The 7,700-nt window shown below is 35.6% G+C and overlaps 1 long non-coding RNA gene across 1 annotated transcript; it reads left to right on the forward strand.

Annotated features, from left to right (window-relative positions):
• The first annotated feature begins 962 nt into the window (after positions 1-962).
• On the forward strand, positions 963-3,818 carry LOC141812836 (uncharacterized). The gene is made up of 4 exons (XR_012600355.1): positions 963-1,014; positions 2,892-3,035; positions 3,115-3,219; positions 3,344-3,818. It is a non-coding gene; the product is annotated as an uncharacterized LOC141812836 (long non-coding RNA).
• The last annotated feature ends 3,882 nt before the right edge of the window (positions 3,819-7,700 follow it).

The following is a 7,700-nucleotide window of genomic DNA, read 5'->3' on the forward strand; positions in this document are numbered from 1 at the left end:
TTCAACAACGGTTTTGGAAGCTATAACAACATTTTAAAACCGATGTCTATTTGCGCTTTCAACAACGGTTTTGGAAGCTATAACAACAATTTAAAACCGTTGTCTATTTTCGTTGTCTTTGAGAGGTTGATTGGAGACTACGACAACAGTTTTTTGAGGATACAACAACGGTTTTAAACCGTTGTCTATGTGCGCTTTCAACAACGGTTTTTGAAGACTACGACAACGGTTTGAAAACCGTTGTCTATTTGCGCTTCCAACAACGGTTTTGGAAGCTATAACAACATTTTAAAACCGATGTCTATTTGCGCTTTCGACAACGATTTTAATTGGAAGATAGGGGAGCCACCGCCGTTGATTTCCTTCCTCAGTCCTCCGCCCTTGCTGCCAGCTTGGAGAAGACCAGAGCTTGAGGGGAAACTAGGGCAAGATCGGTCCTACATTTTCTTGGATTTTAATTGAGGTATAATCTGATCTAGTTAACCATTTCTTTGATCATGAGTAAATACCTGAAGCAAAAATATCCTATGAAAGGTGCAAAGTGGTTACAAGATAAGCACCACCGAAGTTTTATTTCATGGTTCCATGAACATGTAAGTACCTTAAATATTTACATATTTATTATTGAACATGAACTTTAATCATTTTACCCTCTTATGATGGATTATAGGTTACAAATACAACATCTAGTGATGGAGAGTGCTATTCAAAGTGGAAGCTAACAGATTTGTAGCAAAAATTAACTAGGGTTATAAATAACTAGGGTTTTTTTATTTTTTATAAGCAAAAATTAAAAAGACACCCTTTATTATCATTATTTTGAGCAAAGTACCTGTAAGAGATATTATGAGTTATAAAATTATAGAGGGGCACTATTTTGGTAATTTTTGGAATATTGGCAGGGCTCTTCGATTATATATATATATAGACTGTTTCTTTTCCTCCGTTCACATCCCAAACCCCAAACCCTCGCTTCTTCTGCCCTATCGTCACCGCCACAGCCGCCGCAACCAGGTACGGACTCCTCAACCTCTCTCCTCCGATCTCCACCTCATATCGTTGTCTCTGCTGCTGAACGTTCCCATCTTCCCCGGAATCTCAGACCCATCTTAGTCGCCCCGCCTCCCTTTTCTTCCCCAACGTTGCGGCCCCACTTCCTCGTCTTCGCTGCCGCCTCAACTTCCCACCTCTCTCCGACTCAGCGTTTACCTCTGGAAATCCCATATTCTCCTCCGCCTCAACCCGTCAGCTGTGCACCTCACTTCTGCTGCATTGATCTTTTAGTTTTTGTTATGATTGTTTGGGTGATTTTATCTGAAGTGATGTTGATCATGAATTGCTCTTTTGTGGAAACAAATCCTCCGCCGAATAACAAAGCTTCGCAACTATCCGCTTTGCTAATTTTGTGTGTTTCTTAGGAATTTATTATGTTTCAATTACTATTCTTACATTTTATTGGTTATTGTTTTTAATTCTGGAAATCTCGATAGAGAGTGATAAGATGATTTTGGCTAACAGGTTTCCATAAAAAATACTATATTTTTTCATAGTTCATAGCAATGTTTCTCTCTTTGTCAGGATTTAGACCCTCCTGTCTTTATCTGATGTATTTACTGAACTTTGATTTGTGTAACTTATAGTATGGTCAGGATAAAAGAAACAATAAGAGAAAACATGGCATTAAGTTACTTGTAATTCCGACCAGCTAATAGCCAGAGAGAAGATAGATTTAACAATCTTCCCTAATTAGAGAGGAAGTAGGAAGACAAAAAAATAGAGAACATTTTATGGGAAGATACAAATAGGAGAATTGCAGTGTTGCTATGAGATGATAGTTGAATCAATCTGGTCAACACTTGCTCAGAGTTGAAAGCATTGTGCATCAATGAATATTTAAAATGAAAATTGTCTCATTATTTCCTATTATCTTTATATCTGTGTTATATTTGTGTATTCCACCCTTCAAAATATTGAGTTTGTTAACCTATATTTTTCTGCTGCAATATATGAATTTGGTCTGAATCTTTTGTAATATTAAGTTGCATTTATGCCGATCATAATGTAGGACTATATTAGTTAGACTCGGAGATTAGTATTTGGTTTGTGTATAGATTTTTTTTTTCTTTGAAAATGTGGGCATGGGGACTTGGTAGAAGGACCAAATTTTGGACATAAGTACTGGAACACAACAGATTAGCATATAGGATTTCCTGATTATTGTTTAAAATTTTATTATTTAATAATGGACCAAGGTATTAGGTGTTGATTTGTTGCTAAATTTGTAGTATTAGATTAGAGGATTTTTAGCTTCTAAATGTGTAGTATTAGAATTGAATTGATTGGGACATGATTTTGGTTGACTTGAACTGGATCTGAGTCAAGTGTTTTTTGTCCAAACCAGCATTTGCCAAGTAAACTAGTGTTGCTCAACTGTTCTGCATCTTCCCTCCCATTGCAACCTTCTCCTCTCATTGTTTTACACATGAATGAGCCACCTCCAACATTCTGTCATGCCTAGCTGCTGATGGTTCTCCCCTTCTCTGTTGTAGGTGTATTGGATCTGTATAGATGGTTCTCCTATGCTAGCACGATTTAAAACAAAATATTGTTTCTCTTGTAATTTAGAATATGTAAGCCAACAAAATCCATATTATAAAATATTCTGACGAAAGTATAGTTTTGGGTGCCAACTTGTCTGAGTATCCCCTAAATCTCCGATGCAATAGGTTGCACTTTTATTTGTAGGAGAATCTAGTCAAACCATCTACACTAGATGTAGAAGAAACACAGTTGGTCAGATGGTCAGTATTTTAAACAGCTAGTGAATTTGTTATGGAGAGTGCTATTCAAAGTGGAAGCTAACAGATGACCTTGATATATTCACCTCTCAGGTAACGGAAGATACTGTTCAAGCTGACTGGCAGCAGTCTTTTCCTGATGCAATTGGATCTTATCACCATTTTGAATGGGCAATTGGCACTGGAGAAGGACAAACTGACATTTTAGGCTTTGAAGATGTTGGCTTGAATGTAAAGGTCCAAGTAACTGGACTTGATCTTGTGTTCATCACAAGTAAAGGACAAACTGACATTTTAGGTTTTGTGTTCATCACAGGCTTATAGTAGGCGATGGTTTTGTGACAATCACCGAAGGTGTTAGCGTTAGAATGAAGAAGCTTGATGCGGATCACTTAGAGCTGAGGAAGCTGATGAAGAAGAGGTATTTGCCATTGGAAATTGTTGTTTATTAGCTTTACAAGGATGATATAGTTGGACTATTGCTCATGAAATTGTTTTATTCAATTGATATTATTTTTTGCTTCTTAATTTATTTACAAAAACAGGATGATGATGCAATGGAGAAAGATGGAAATGAGCTTGATGCGGATGGTTCCCGATCACAGAAGCATGCTAAGAGTCCTGAACTGGCTAGGGAGTTTCTTCTCGAATAGAAGAAGAGCTCGTGCATGTTTCCTCTTTTGCTAATAAGATACCACAGATTTGGACATGCAAATTTATCTACGGGTGCTGATCAACTCTTGCCTTTTTTTTTTCATTATTGCTGGAGCTAGCTGCCAACAAGGCAAAGATGTTGAATTCATGGAACATATAATAAAAGAATATTTCCTCTGGATTTGATCCATTCCGAAGTACTTATGGGCTTCAGCCAGCAGCATATGGAGATTTTGTTTACTTTTCCCTTTTGGATTTGTAGTACAGCAGTCAAAAGGTTATTTGTAAACGTTGAGGAGGATGAAAACAATGTAACATGTTGCAAGAAGAATAATTTTTGTTAGTTACTTTTGATTATTTGTAAATATTGAGGTGATTAAATATATTGATGCTTTTGTATTTGTGATTTGTTTGATGAATTTATATATTATGATATTACATCGGTCGAAAACCATTGTTAAAATTGATGTTAAACATATATTACATCGGTTTTACATCGTTGCCAAACCGATGTCGTTGTGATATTATATCGGTCGAAAACCGTTGTTAAAATTGATGTTAAACATATATTACATCGGTTTTACATCGTTGCCAAACCGATGTCGTTGTGATATTACATCGGTCGAAAACCGTTGTTAAATTGATGTTGAACAGATATTACATCGGTTTTACACCGTTGCGAAACCGATGTTGTTATGCTATTACATATTACATCGGATTTACACCGTTGCGAAACCGATGTCGTAGAGTGATATTACATCGGTTTGACATCGGTTTGTAACCGATGTCGTTGAGTGGTATTACATCGGTTAAAAACCGATGTCTAAAATGTCAGACCTTTTACAACGCCTTCATAGACATCAGTCGATTTTCTCATAGACATCGGTTTTCCACCGATGTCTATGACTGTTTTTGTTGTAGTGTGGGTTGACCAAAGAAGAGTTAAACAAAGTCGGTCCGTTCATCAGCACTAAAGATCTATGGGACAAGCTCATAGAACTTCATCAAGGAACATCTGACACAAAAGTCAACAAATGCAATCTCCTCATCAACAAACTCTACAACATCAAGATGATGGAAGGAGAATCAATAAGTGGATTGCACGCACGAATCCAAGACCTGCTGGGCTGCACGCAATTGGACAATGTTAGGATCGGGTGGTCGCATTGGCGGTTCAGCAGTAAGTCTAAATTTGGAAAAAGTGGGTTTGCAATTACTGAAGTAAGGCAACTTTGATGAATATCCTTAAAAGCATATGTTGGCATTTTATGGGGCAGTAAAATATATATAGTTGAGTTTTTGCTTCCATTTAATTTTTATTTTAATTTTAAAAAGAAAATGGCACATTCCTTGAGAATGACGTACCTTTAAATCATTGGCTTGGTTAAAGAGACATTGTTGAGTTTGACAATATAATTTTTTATTGTGATTTTAATGTTAAATGAAAATTTTATTTCAGAAGTTTATGATAATTTCCATGAAAATAGTTTCTTCTTTTATTTGATGCAAAAATTAGAGAAGGGGTGAATTTGAAATTTGTCTACTAATCATATTTAGTCTCCTCTTCCTCTTTTGAATTGGAGGATTCATCATTAAGAGTTTTCATGAGAAGTTTAATTTTTCATTGATAATTGAAAATATCATTAATGTTCCGAACAATACACCGTGGATGATACAAACGTTGGTTCAAGGTTAGGCCGATGTACACTCTCCTCCAAAAGAATCATCCGAAAAGAGAAGAGAGGTCCTAAAAAGTACTTAAAAAGAAGAGGGTTAGAATAACGTCGAGGTTCGATCCTGACAAGCCACTCCGATGTTCAAGTTAGTGTTCGGCGCAAGGAGTTCAAAAGCTTGAAGAAATTAGGATAGATATATGTGTGTACCTCTGCCCATTGACATGTATTACCTTTTTTATAATAGCTACTTTTTGTTCCGAAGTATCAACAACCGTTTGAAAAATATTATAATGTACTTGTTCAGCTTTGGGACCGAATTCTGAAGTTGGTGTGCAATATTGAGACCAAACCATAAAGTCGGTGCGTGATGCTAGGACCAAGTCATGAGGTTGACGCATGATGTTGGAACTAGATTATGAGATCGACGCATGAAGCGGGGACTAAGTCATAAGGTCGACGCATGAAGTGGGAGATATATACAGATTGTGGCAGGAGCTCGGTGTTCGCTTAAAGAGACCGATTGAAATCAGAAAGAGCTCAACACAATGTTTAAGGTAGCATACCAAGACCCGAGAGAGAGATCGGGACTTCCTGAATTGATGAATGTTTACTTTTATTTATTTTTTCTGTATCTCCCATCGTACCCGAAGTCTATGTTATTCCTAAATATCCCTACCGGATAAATTAATTTAATTGATCTTACGATGATTGATGATTGAAACTTAATGGAACATTTGAAACTTAAGTTGGATGTACAGACTTTTCGAATCCTGACGAAGTCAAGTATTCTCGATTTACCTCCTCACAGATGGTCGTGAGTTGATTCCACCTTTTGCAGAAAAGTATCATAGATGAGTTGGCAAAGATCGGAATGAATATATCGAACTATGAGTTAACAAAGAATATTTCACCACATTAATTATTTTCCTCTAATTTGTTTAATCATTTGTGAAAACACTAAGATGACTCTAAATTTAGCAATTCCATCTCCATCCACTAAACATCAAAAGCAGTTGTTTTATATGAAAGTGGTGTCATTTCCAAAGGTTTAGTGCTTTTAATGAAATGAGTATTAACATTAATGAAAAGGCTAGAACATTATCCTTATCTACTTTCGGTAAATTTAAAGTTATTTTAAAAGATTAATGCTTTCCATAAAATGAAATGAAAATAATATGACTATTGCATATTATAAGTTTCTTTTGTCAAGGGTTCATAATTAGCCCATAGATACAATAGGGACATGGAGCCAAAAGGAGGGGTGGCGATTGCCCCCTTTCCTTTCAATTTTTTAATGTAAGAAGTATATAATCATCAATTTGAGTTGGCGCTTATTAGATTGGTCTGCCCTATCAAACAATTTAAGTGAATTGAGTTGAAATTTTATTAATCCATTTTAAGATGGGTTCAGATGGATTGACCCACCTAGGCCTGCGACGACGTGTAGGTTGGCCCACAGCGGGCTCGAGTTGGCCCACGGATTGACAAATTATTTATTCTAAATTTCAAAATTAAAGTAAAAAATTTAATGAATTAGTGGACTTGATCCATCTAAATTACAATTCAAGCTTAAAATTTTCAACTTATCAATTTAAACTATAATTCAAACTTAAAATTTTTAATATTTTTTATTTTTTGACAGGCCTATGGGTTGACCCGCCTAACTCGCAACTCGTCTTGGGTTGGGTTGGGTTGAAGATTTTTTAACCCACCAAGTTGGTGGATCGGCCCGCCCCGCCCTACCATATGATGGATTTTTAGTGGGTTGATCCGCCCCGCTTAAGTTGGCCCGTTTGACAGCTTTAAAGAAGTATAAGGGTATAAAAATGAAAGACGAATAGGGGATGAATGAGGGGGTGAATGGACGACCGCCCCTTCTTAACTCGTAAATGCTAATATGTTGTTCTAATGTGATTTTTCTAACTTCCTCCCGAGCACAAGGAAATATCTGAGATTAATTTTTAGCCAGAATCATTATCCAATATGATTTATTTCCAAAGACTCCGAGATCATTATCCAGTATGATTGATTCTTCCATCGTGGTCAATTGTAGTTTCTCGATTTATCTTCTCACAGATAGTTGTGGAACTGACCGTGTGGAGTTACTAAAGTAACAAATTCCACTTTTTATAGAATAGTATGATTGATTCTTAAAAAATTCGACTGTGAATGTTGAATTATTTGTGCTTTCGGATTTATCTAGTGAAAAAATCAATCTATAGAACTAGTTAAGCGCAAACCTATATATTTGGATTATATAAAAAAACTCATAATTAAAAATGAATAATATATTATAAGAAAGGCTACTCACACTTTCCATAAAAGAGGAAACATTAAATATAAAGGTGTTATTATGAGAGCATGCATATAATACCTCAGCATTGCCGATTTATATATGTATATTTGTGTGAAATTTAAAAAGGATAAATAATAAAAATTTGCACAATAATGTTAATTCATATGGTTATATATAAAATTAATACCGAATTTGAAAAGATTAAAGATAATTTAAATTGTTAGTTAATAATATAAATAATTTAAAGGCATTTGTTATGGTAGTAAGGAGTGTGAT

This window comes from Curcuma longa, chromosome 20, assembly GCF_044706935.1.
Source record: "Curcuma longa cultivar G26 ecotype Majalengka, Jawa Barat chromosome 20, ITB_CL_G26_1.1, whole genome shotgun sequence".
NCBI lineage: Eukaryota > Viridiplantae > Streptophyta > Magnoliopsida > Zingiberales > Zingiberaceae > Curcuma > Curcuma longa.